The sequence below is a fragment of the Canis lupus genome, chromosome 25 (assembly GCF_048164855.1).
Source record: "Canis lupus baileyi chromosome 25, mCanLup2.hap1, whole genome shotgun sequence".
Classification (NCBI taxonomy): domain Eukaryota; kingdom Metazoa; phylum Chordata; class Mammalia; order Carnivora; family Canidae; genus Canis; species Canis lupus.
The window spans coordinates 26,511,233-26,523,266 of record NC_132862.1 but is presented as its reverse complement, the minus strand read 5'-3'; the positions used below and the strand labels follow the sequence as shown (position 1 = coordinate 26,523,266).

At 46.0% G+C, this 12,034-nt stretch overlaps 1 pseudogene; it reads right to left on the bottom strand.

The window, feature by feature from the left end:
• The window catches only part of LOC140617396 (cationic amino acid transporter 3 pseudogene), a 69,080-nt pseudogene that overhangs the window by 29,130 nt on the left and 27,916 nt on the right, over nt 1–12,034 (bottom strand).

Genomic DNA, 12,034 nt, shown 5'->3' with positions numbered 1-12,034 from the left:
CACATTGTAAAGGTGATCCCCAAAGAGCGGATCCCAGAGCTAGAGATAAGGAGTCCTGTCAGCATCTGTCCATCTGCCATCTCCTCCAGTATCCCTGTCTCCAGCCTCCTGGCTCCTGCCCATCCACCTCCTTGCTGAGGCTGATGGGCTGAGCTCAGGGGCAAATGCACAGAATCCCAGACTCATCATGCCTGGTCGGCTCCAGACCCATGTTCTCCAGGAATGTCACTAGCCCTGCCATCTTTCTTTGAAACTTCCTAAAGACTCTTGGAAGCTAAAATTGCAGATGGGACCCAAGGAGGAAGACAAATTGCTCTCTCTGCTCAATATCTTTATTTCAGCCCCTTGTCTCCACCACACATCCCCAAGAGCAAACCTCAGGCAAGGGCAAACAGGATTAAATCTCAGGAAGGCTATCGCAGCCTTAAGGAGGTGGTGAGTGCTTCCAGAAGCCAGGGGGAAAGGAGGTTGGAGGATCACAGAAGGCTTCTTCTCATACACGGAACTTCCACCAGGGGGCGAGGGACGAGACCCTGGGGGCGCGATCGGAACCTTCTCCGCAGCGGCCTGCGACGCGCTCCGCGGCCACCAGAGGGCGGCAGAGAAGGGCGCTCCCCGCACAGCCCGCCCTGGGCCCTGGGCGCTGAGAGAGGGGGGGCCGCCCAGCCTGGGGAGTCGGGGCTCCAGCGAGAACCCAGGCAGTTCCGAGTTCAGGGAAGCCCTCCTGCCGCCCTCCCCACCGGCGTCCCTGACCCCCGCGGCAGCCCCTTCCCTTCCTGGCCCCAGCCCTGGGGCTGCTGGCACACAAGGGCCACCTGGCTTTTCCTTTATGCTTGGACAGCAGGTGGCAGCGCAGCTCCCAGAGGTGATGCCTCCAGGGGCCCCGCTGGTCACTAGAGCCAGCCCTGGAGCCCACGCGGGCTCCATTCCCAACCCAGGGGTCTTCCCTGGGCGCCCACAGCTGCTCCTAAAAGCAAAGCACACCCTGTAGGCCCAGTGGGAAGGCAGCTCGCAGCCCTGGGCTTCCATAACCTGATGTCACAGCCACCCCTGCCCCGGGTGATACCTGCTCACACACAGAACTGGGCACAAGGACTGTGAACCCCGCAGCACAGACCCGCGGGCCGCACACGCCTGCTGTGCACACCCGGCCTCGGCACCCACACCCTCTGCTCCTCAGACTCCCCCAGCCCTGCCCTCTGCTCCTGCCTCCTGAGCTGCCAGAGGAGCTTCTCTCCATCCCTCATTTGCTCTGTGCCCTGTGTGTCCAGGGGCTCCTGGAAGCTGCACACAGGGAAGCACTTTCCCTGCTCTAATCCGGTCCCTCCCACCACAGCCTCTGTGTTGTTCCCTGGCACTGGCTGTGGAGACACGGGAAACAGAGGGAAAGCTGGAGGTCTCTGAGCTCCCTGCTCTGGATCTGCCCTGCTGATCACCACCCTCCTGCCCAGGAAAGGTCTGACCCACCTGTGACCCGCCAGGCTTTACCCCACATCCTGTCAGAGTCCCTACACTCTGACCCACTTCCCTATCCAGAAGAAACTACTCCAGTGCTTGGGAGGTGGGGGAGCTGGGCTCCAATTTCACAAACTCAGCCTGGACTTATAGGGAATAATGTGCAAAAAGAGGATATGAGTTAGACTCAATAAGAACTTTCCAGCATAAGAGGTCTGACAGCCTCAGCTTGTGTGAAATTCAGTTAGGATGCATACATGGCTTGACGGAAGCTTCAGGAAATAAGGACTTGCTCTGGACCTGTCTGGGAAGTTCTGACTAGAGACAGAAATCTTCACTGTGATTCAGGTCATCGCAGCCTCAGAAGGTGGCACATGAGGCCTTCTGGGGACCCTGAGGCCCTCAGGCTAAATGAGGGGAGCCTAGAGTTAGGACTTGCAGCCCGGTGCCCTCATCCCCAGATCCTGGCTGTAGGGGCAGGGAGAGAGCAGGCCTGGACCCCCACTTTCTGGCCTCCTTCTCACCCTGGCCCCCTCTCTTTATGGCCCTCCCTGGTCAGAGCTGGGCCTCTGAGCCCTTCCTATGCAGCCCTGAGTGCAGGACTCAGGCCCCAGTCTGCACCCAGCCTCAGACCTGGGACCCTGATGCCCTCCCCCTGTGCCTGGCAGGGCAGAGGCACCCCCTGCTCAGGCTCCCATCCCCCACCCCCAGGACTCACAGCCTCCCTCTTCTGGCTCCCCCTCCCCCCACCCTATCATAGCCTCAAACCTGGGGGAAATGGGCACAAATCAAATCAAAGACATCTTCAGTTCTGAATCTTCAGGCTCCCCTGTGACAGCACATACATGCACACAGGCAGATACACACAGATGCTCACACTCATATATACACACAGACACATACCCTCAAAATACAGACATATACACACCCATATGTCACAAACATTCTCACATGTGTGCAACACAAAGACACACCCTCACAAACTCTCACATTTACATGCAGTCCTGCACACCCAGATTTACGTACTCTCATACACTCATCAAACACACCTGTGCACACATACCACTCTATTCCTTCCTTCTGAGGACCCAGAGCCCAGACCTCTAGAGTCTAGAGGGTAGAAAGTCCAGGGGAAAGCAGGGAAACCCACAGAACACCTATTTCATGTTTCTAGGCCCACACTGGAGCTCCTCTGCTCTCTCCCCTCCCTGCCTCCTGAGTCTCTAGGACTGTGGCCCACGCTATGGAAGTACAACCTGCAGAGATAACTCATTTTTTTATACAACATACACTTTTGAGCACCTACCTGCCACACCCCCACCTCACCCCCCACCCCCAGGCCTGAAGTGAGTCAGACACATTACAAAAAAATGACCTCTGCACAGTGGTGAGGTGGGAAGAGCAAGAGCTCAGGAGCCAGGGACCTGACTTCAAGTCCTGTCTTCCTTTTATTATGCTGTGTTACCCTGGGCACTTGATATAACATCTCTGAACCTCAATTCTTTCAGCTGTAGGGAGAACTTAATAAAATTTACCTAGTAATTTCGTGGGGGTTAGAAGACAGGTAAACTTTCCATCATCAATATGTCCACCTGTGGAAATCTACTCCATTCCATTACCCAGCCCCTGTGGTGAGTGTCTCCCCAACACTCTTCTGGTCCTACTGTCGCTGAAACAGAAACCCAGCCTCCTTCAGCCTCAGGCCTTCAGTTGTGCACACCTCAGGAAACTTGAATCTGGCTTGGCTGGCTCCAGATGAATCCTCTGCTTCAACCCTGCCCCCACCCTTCCTGGTCCATCATGTCTCTTACCTATTTGCAGTTTGAGTTTTCCATAGTAACGTTTAATATAGCTGACCACGGCCCAAGTGTTCACAATGGAGCACTGAGCCCTTGCATCAAAAGGACATGAAGTGCTAACTACCGCGGGTGGAGCCCTGTCAGAGACAATCATCCTCCTATTCTTCAAGCTTTAGCCAGCATCCTGAGCCCCCATGATTGATTAACTAACCTTTCTCTGTATCCTTGTAGATCATACATCCTCTCCCAGAAAACAGCAGAGCCCTTTTGCACTCATGAAAAAGAACCCAGAGACAGTTGCATAACACCCCCACCTGCCAGCCTCACATGCACCTGAGAACCAGACCCCCCTGTACAACCTCCCAGTGCTGAGATAATATTTGTAGCTGATACCATCAAGTGCATGTAATCAATAAATGTTATGGACCACTGTATTCCCTTTACTGATTAACTGCCCTCAGCTCCTTTAATAACCCAAGGGTCAGACAGAAAACTCAGAGTTGGCCTTTGGGCAAGAGTCCCCCTTCTTCCCAGGTGGCCAGGCTCCTGAATAAAGCTCATACTCCTTTCCGATCGAAATTTCTCTCTTGAGTATTGGCTTTGGAGCAATGGGCAACTGAAATTGGATTTTGGTATGTCCTGGTATAGGTTTATCACTTGACATTCTATTTTTTAAAAGATTTTATTTATTTATTCATTGACACACACACAGAGAGAGAGAGGCAGAGACACAGGCAGAGGGAGAAGCAGGCCCCATGCAGGGAGCCCGACGTGGGACTCGATCCCGAGGCCTCCAGAATCACACCCCAGGCTGCAGGCGGCGCTAAACTGTTGCGCCACTGGGGCTGTCCTCGCTTGACATTCTAATTATGAAATGTTGAATGTCACGGAAATAACCAGATTTCCTCATCAACTGCATTATAGTGAACTGTCATCAGATCTTGGATCATGTCCATTTTTGAGTCTTCTGTTTCTTACATTTATTATTCTAACACTTTTGCAAAATGAATTTCCTCTTGAAGGAGATTCACGGAAAGGACTTTTGACAAATACAGAATTTTTTATATCTTTAAAATCATAAAACTAAACCAGGTAAAGTTTTCTGCAACTAATGCAAAAGCTGCATTCAAACAGAACAAGAATTAGTAACATGGGGATGAATGAATTGAGGAAGATGCTTATGATTTTTGTGACTCTGAAACATTGCCAGTTTTCTATGCGGGCTCTGTCAGATTTAAAGAGACTTTCTCTTAAGATATCTATGGCGTACAGAAACATGATAAAATATTCCTTTGTGAACAAATTGAAACCTTTAACATTTCTCTCCACCTGAACCCTCCAGAGTTCAGAAACTCTTGTGAGTATTCTTACTTTTATGACAATTACAGTTGTTTGCAGAAGTTCAATAAGAATTTGTTCTTGTAAAAGGACACCATTGGAAACACTGGTTACTTTACCAAGGATTTGACTGGAATGTCATGTTTGAGAGAGACATACATAGATTCAGATAGGACCAGATAGCTTTAAGGGGCTAAGGTTATTTTTTAGAGTCAATAAAGCCCCTTGGAAATGTTGGCTTACACAGTTCCCAGAAGTCTTATGAGGTGAGGAAAGAATGTCACTTGCTGGCAGGTATAGGAAACCTCAGGATATTGGGGGGACCTGGGGAAGGGGAATTCACCCAAATCTACAAGTATTGCAGTTAAGTCTGATGGCAGGCTTGGCTTCTAGCCTTAAGAGGTTCAATCTAGAGATTCCTTCTGAAGGGTTCCAGCAAAGCAGGTTTGAAAGAATTTATAAGGTCAATCACGATTCTTGCTGAGCTTATGTAAATAATTAGGCCAGCTTTGTTAAAACTGGACCTATTTTTCAAACGAGGTAGTCTGAATTTGGCTCTCTTTGGAAATGAGGATGATTTTAGAGAGAAAAATTATGCTTCAGTAACACCTTCGTGGATGTTAAATTGTAGTTCCAATGAACTGTTTTTGAACATTTGCTGTTTGCCTAAGCTGGACAACCTGAGGTAAATTTCAGAGAAATTGCTACAATAGCTCACGTGTACACAATCTTCATGCTTGTCACTCAGTTGGGATAATAATGGGAGCCTAGGGACATATGATTTCTTGAACAACATAACAATAAGTTGGACTCCTAGGTAATCATTAATTTAACTATCACCTTTAACAGTTCTATAGTTCTATGTGGCTGGTATAATAAAATTGCTTCTTAAAAGCCAAGTTAACTCATGAGGTTAACTGTGAACTTGTGGAAGTAGTGGACGGCTCCACTTTTCTTATGACTGAAGAGAGGATGAACTTGAGGACACCCAGTCCCCAGATGGATCTTCTCCCACTTGCCAGTGATTTCTCATACTTAGGATATTGTTAAGGCTAGACATCAGGCAAAGAGGGCTTCTTGACCCTTAACCTAACCAATTTTATTTTATTTTATTTTTATTTTCTTAAAGATTTATTTATTTATTCATGATAGACACACACACACACATACAGAGAGAGAGAGAGAGGCAGAGACACAGGGAGAGGGAGAAGCAGGCTCCATGCCGGGAGCCCGATGCGGGACTCGATCCCAGGACTCCAGGATCGCGCCCTGGGCCAAAGGCAGGCGCCAAACCGCTGAGCCACCCAGGGATCCCTAACCAATTTTATTTAAATCTGTGCTTTGCACCTCAGCCCCATCTAATAGGGAAGATGGGTCAGGAGGCACTTAGGACACTTTGTTAGTGCCTATCAGGTTTTTCCTGATGTCTGACCACCATGCCTCTTGCTGTGTCCAAGGCACACTCACAGATACTGCCCTTAAAACTCATTTCCCCATCTTTTCAAAATTGGAATTATAGATGAAGAAGGTTGAGAGGAAAAAGAGAAGCAGTATGACACAGATAGAAGGCAGGAAGAGCTGAGCAGGCATGAGGTGGAGAGGAGTGACAAGGAGGGAGGAAGGGAGAGAGGGGGAGGTTGCAGGCAGAGAATCAAAAGACTGAAGAAGCAAGAGTAGAGGGAGTGAATGTGTAGAACATTGTCCCAACTCCACCGAGGCCAAGGCCCTTGTGAGAAGGTGAACCATTTGCCTTGAACTATGGACCAAAACATGTTATACCAACAGGAGGCAGGGCTCAGGAAAGGGTTATGGGTGTAATAGTTCCAGTTACCAGTCTTAGATTCCTGTTACACTCTCCCAAGCCTTTTCTAATGTGACCCTTGCTCTGCAAGAGACGAAAACTAATGCTACCAACTTGTGCTAGAAGAAGGAGGCAGGAAAGTAGTCAAAAGAAGGCCCTGGTAATGACAGAGCTGGCTGAGGCAGCTGGGATACTGGCAGACTGCCTGCTCCTCACAGCTTGGGTTGTCTTCAGCTTTAGAGCAGGGATCCAAGAATGATGCGGATGGCGGGTGGGGGGCTCTAAAGTCACTCAGGGGATATCTCCCCTACAAAAGCCCCAAACCCTGAGCAGCTCCCCCAGGAAATATAGAGCCCAGAGCCAACTGAGACTGAAGTGGGAGGTGAGAGGGAGTCTCTGTGACAGCAGTTAGTCTCTCTGTGAACTTCTGTCTCCATCTCTTCCCCAGCTCCTCATATCCTGGGGCTTTACTTCAGAGGCCTCTGCCTTGATCTGTCTCCAAGTCTCTAGCAAGATTAAAGCTTTTAACTCCTGCTTTGTTTCTTGAATCCTAAGCTGGAGAAGAAGGGGCAGGGTCTGTTCTGGGGCAAGGGAGGGCCCTGATTTATCCTCTTCCCAAGCCAGTGGGGAGGTTAGGAACTTGGACCAAAGATAGAACCAAACCTAAGGTTGGGTTGACAAACATGCCCCCTGATGGGAAGGCTGTTTTCCTCATTCTGTTACTGATTTTATTATTATTGCTCTTCATATTAGAAATTGAATTAAGTCATAATCATAGTAGGGTAAATATATGACAGTGACCATAAAAGCCTTTCCTATCCTCCCTATCTAAAGAAAATTCCCTGTCATTCTTTATCACAAGACTCTGTTTATTTCCTTCTGGTGCTCATCATACTCTGTAATTATTTGAACTCTTTTTTTTTCTTATTGTCTATTTCCCAGTATGAAAAGTTCTATATTTGAATAATAGAATGATGATTAAATATATGGGAATAAATCCACCGGATGAATAAAAATTTCCTTGTAATTTGATCTATACCTGAAAGTATCATGTCCAGACCTATATTAACAATATCCTTAATATTCATGAGCCTCTATTTCTACATCTCTACCCATAGCCTCTCTTCCTACAACTATATACCACACATGAAAGTTATTTAACAATTCTTTAGCTCTGTGTTAAGCCCTTTGGAGAGAATATAAAAATATACAGTGCACAGTCTCCCCACTCCAAAAGCTTACAGTTGAGTAAAGGACATGGGGAAGACAGACACAGAGTGACTACAACTGAAGACAGTGTGTGGAGACAGCCATGGTAGATTGACACAAAGGGCTAAAGAAGATCAAAGGGAATAAATTGCTTCTGATGTGGAATTATCCAGAAAGGTGTATACAAGAAGTACCATTTAAATTGGACTATGATGATTGTGTAGGGTTTCAGTAGTCAGAGATTGAAAGGATGGAACTCCAAAGGAAAAGATGTAGCTAACTGGGAAGGACTTCTTGACTTTGGGCATTATTTGATGTTGAACTGTCCATCATGAGAGAGTAAAAGGGAGAAACCTCTCCTTCTTCCATCTCCATAGTCAACTTTCCTCTATCCGATCTGTAGAGACAATGTACCAATATATATCTATATTTCCACTTTCTCTGGACAAGAAATGCTGTGAAACGTCAGAGGTAAAGTAAAGTTTGTTATAGAAATCCCTCATAAAACAGTCTCCCCAGCACTGGCATTGGAAGGTGGAGGAGGGGTGGTTCCTGTGCTGTATTTGCCTTCAAACCATGTATATAGGTCATCCTGTCTCCTGCTTCCAGGAGCTTGGCTTCAGGTTTTCTAAAGAAGTAACAGAGACATTCAACTCCTTTTACCATCCTTGCTTCTGCCAAAGCTCATTGCTTTCTATGCATTTAGTTTCACAAGTGACCAATTTCTCACAATCTCAACTCTAGGTTCCTTAATTAATATAATTTTTAATTCTCCTCTTTTTGGGATGGCTGAAATAGTCTCACTTGGAAGCAAAGATGTAAATAAAATAACTTCTCTTAGTACCTTATATGAGGGGGTTCTAGGAAAGGAGAAGTGGTTACATGCGTGGTGAACATTCAAGGACGACTGTGTATTAGGCTAGAAAGAAAAGTCAAGAGGGGATTGACTTGTGGCTGCTGTTTCTCTTTCTCTGCAAACCTCTCCAGATAGTAGCTGACGTATAGGGGCTCCAAAGCAGCCCAGAATCTTAGCCATAAACTTCCCGGAAACTCATTGAGGTTCCCTTGAAAGTAGATGAAATGTTACTATCAGGATTTGGTACAAACACACAAACCAGGGCCAGGGAAGGTGTGGGAAACAGGCCTACTGTATCATAAATAGATCCAAGAAAAGAGGCTTTTAATATGTAATCCCGAGAAATGCACCCCATGGCCTGAAAAAGAGAGGTTTGTACCTAGGAAAGAAAAGTAAATCCTGAACGCAGGATGCAACCAACTGGAACACCAGACTGGACTGTTCATCATTCTTGAAACTTCCTTATGCACTCTCTGTGGGAGGGATGTTTGTTAGAAGTTATTTCCAGCCTGCCTCTTTGTATTACCCGACTTATCTAATGTAGAGATCTCTCTTTCAACACGCAGTGTTCATCAATGCACCTAATAAAAGCAGCAGCCTCTATGAGCTTGGAACTTTTGAAGGCTTTGCATTGGTCCCCTGATCCCCACAGTAGTTTGTGTCTGTCTCTTCTCTCGTTCCTTGCGCACATTGCGCTTTCAGTTCCTGAACCTTCCAAGCCAGACTTGGAAGCAACAGGAGGGAAGGCAGCTAGTTCCTTATAGCTGGTTGAACTCCTTCAGGAATTGTGCACATGTGCACACACACATGCACACCACACAGAGGCACACATACTATAGCTAAACATACTAGGCCTACCGAGAAAAATGTACCCCGTTCCTTGGTGCTTATTCCCGCTCAAATTCAATAACATATGTCCATATACCTGGCACACACACAGGACTTTCAATTATCAATATACTAGATAGCCTCTTGCCCTTTCCAAGTTCCTGACTGCAGGGTGGTGCACAGTGAAGGTGAAGGAGAGAGTATCTGGGTATGAGCTGCATGTGTCACGAAGTGTGTCTCTGACTACATGCCACAAATAGAAATTGATTTTTCATTATTCATTATTTGGAATTATCCCCTGTATTTTAATTGCCTCTATGCCATCAGGTCTCAGTATCACCTACCCCTTACTGAGCTACTACTCCATGCACAGTATAGCTCAAGGGTTAGCAGCAGGAGCTTTGCTCAAGCTTGGTACAAGTCCTAGCTTCATTACTCATTTTGCACAAATTACTTCACTGTACTTTGCACCTCCTTAGCTTTAGTTTCATCTTTTGTAAAGTGAACATAGTAATACTCAACTCCTACAGATTTTGTATCAAATAGGTGATTATGCAAAGTGCTTGGGTAGACTACTCAGTAATAGTAGCTATTATCATCATCACTCTGTGGGTTCTGGAGATATAAAGAAGTAATACATAACAGATGTTCTGATTCCCTTAGGAGGTTTTAAAATCTCATCAATGAGGTAATACAAATACATGGTGAGAGGAAGAATGTGGAAACCTAAAACTCTTATTTGAGCCCTAACATGCAACTTATTCTCCTAAATCTAAAACCTGATCACAATTTTTGACAGATTTCAATGCACTAATGTTCTTTCTCTTTTGTCATTCATTATCCCCATTCCTTACCACTTTATATATACCACACATCCACCCCACTCTTTCACTTGACAAGTTGACTGGAGATTTCTTGGGATAAAAAAAAAAGTATTTTGAGAGTTCATTTTGTACATTTTGCTGTTTCTGGGCAGGAGCTCATCTGAAACATTCCAAACCCAAGTGAGACAGCCATGCATATGGCCAGATAGCCTGCACCCTCACCTTGCTAATCTCAGAATATTCTTCCTTATATTCAATCTCAATCTGTTTTCCTTCAATATTGGCCTGTCTTTAATCACGCATTCTGATTAGAGATAAAGTAAACAAGCCCTTAAAAGCCTAGGAAAATTCTCAAATGCCCACTTGGTAACATTGTTCCATTGCCTCTCATTACGTCTCTGGAATTATAGGTCTCATGTACCTTATTATTAATTCACTAAGAATAATAAAAAAATCCCTTAAAAAGCATTACTTTTGTCCCTACCAGGATATAATTCCTCATGCAGTCATCTGATGTCTCCTTAAAGCTTTTGAAAGATGAAAGTATATTAATTTCCAGGACAGGTAGTGAAGAACTCCTATTTCATCCCTACAACCTCCATAGTCTCCTCAGCACAAACCTGAGGTGGGCATGACTAAAATGACCACCCCAGTCCCTTTCAGGCCATCATATGAAGAAGGGGTAAGAGAATGGGCAGCAGTCCCGATTCATGCAATGTTTGCCCCAGGAGAGCCCCTGAAGACCAAATAGACTCCCGCGAGGGCACAACAGGCATTGTTCCAAAGTGGGCAGAATGCCAAACCCTGCCATAGTGACTGGTGTGGGAAGCCTGGAGACAGGAAGGCAGCCAGGGCCCACACTTCTTTCTCTTCCCCAAATTCAATTTCCCCAGCCTAGGACCCTCCTCTGTGCTCCCAATTCTGAAGTTGTCAGACCTTCTATAGTGCTCATCTGAGCCCAGATATCATCAATCATCTTGGGCCAGTGCTTTTCAAACGTAAATGAGCATATAAATCACTTGGGAGCCTTTTGAAAATGCAGCTTCTGATTCAGTAGGTCTGGGTTGGGGCCTAAGATGCTGCATTTCTAGCAAGCTCCCAGGTGACACCCATGCTGTTGGTTCATGGACCACATTAGAAGAGCAGGATCTACATGACTGTAGCAGTTGCTACAACTGTCTCCCAGAAAGAGTCTATCTGTCCACATACTTCTGTCTATTCTCTAGGTGGCTGTGAGAATCATATCTCATCCCTTCCTGATTCAGAAATTTTGCTCCATGGCACAATAGACAATACAAACCTGGCTTATAAATTCTTTTCAAATGTGAAAACATATCCCTCACAAGACTCTCATTCCTTCATTACTCTTAAAGGTCCATGTAGCCTAGAATTACTGTCCTATTTCCTTTTCAACTCATCTATCCCTCTTTTATTTACCAAATTGCCCCATTAGCATCCTCCTCCAGGAAGTAACTCTTGACCAAAACCTCTCTTTCAGTTTCTACTAATACCTTCCCCTCCAAAGTGATGATGACTCAATCCCTATCCTGTTATTAATTCCTCCTGTGTCAGTCCATTTTATTCCTCATTGGGGGTGTACATTCTCTCTCACTGAGATATCTTAGATGCTCTCACAAAGTTTTAGCACCAGTACCTCAAAGAAGAATCTTAAATAAGCAAGTAAATATATAAGTAATCCTACCTCTAGCAGGTCTGGAGTCACCTACTTCCTGTTGGGAACATGAGAAATTCCACAAGTAAGAAAGTACCTCCTTCTCAGGGCAGACCTCAAATATCAATACAATAGAAAAACACTGGCCCTTCTATGTGAACCATAAAACTCTGCATGAAGAAAGATGCCTCTTGGCCCACACTGGAGCCAGTCTCATCTTCAGGGATTCCCTGGAGTCAGGTAGAGCTGGTT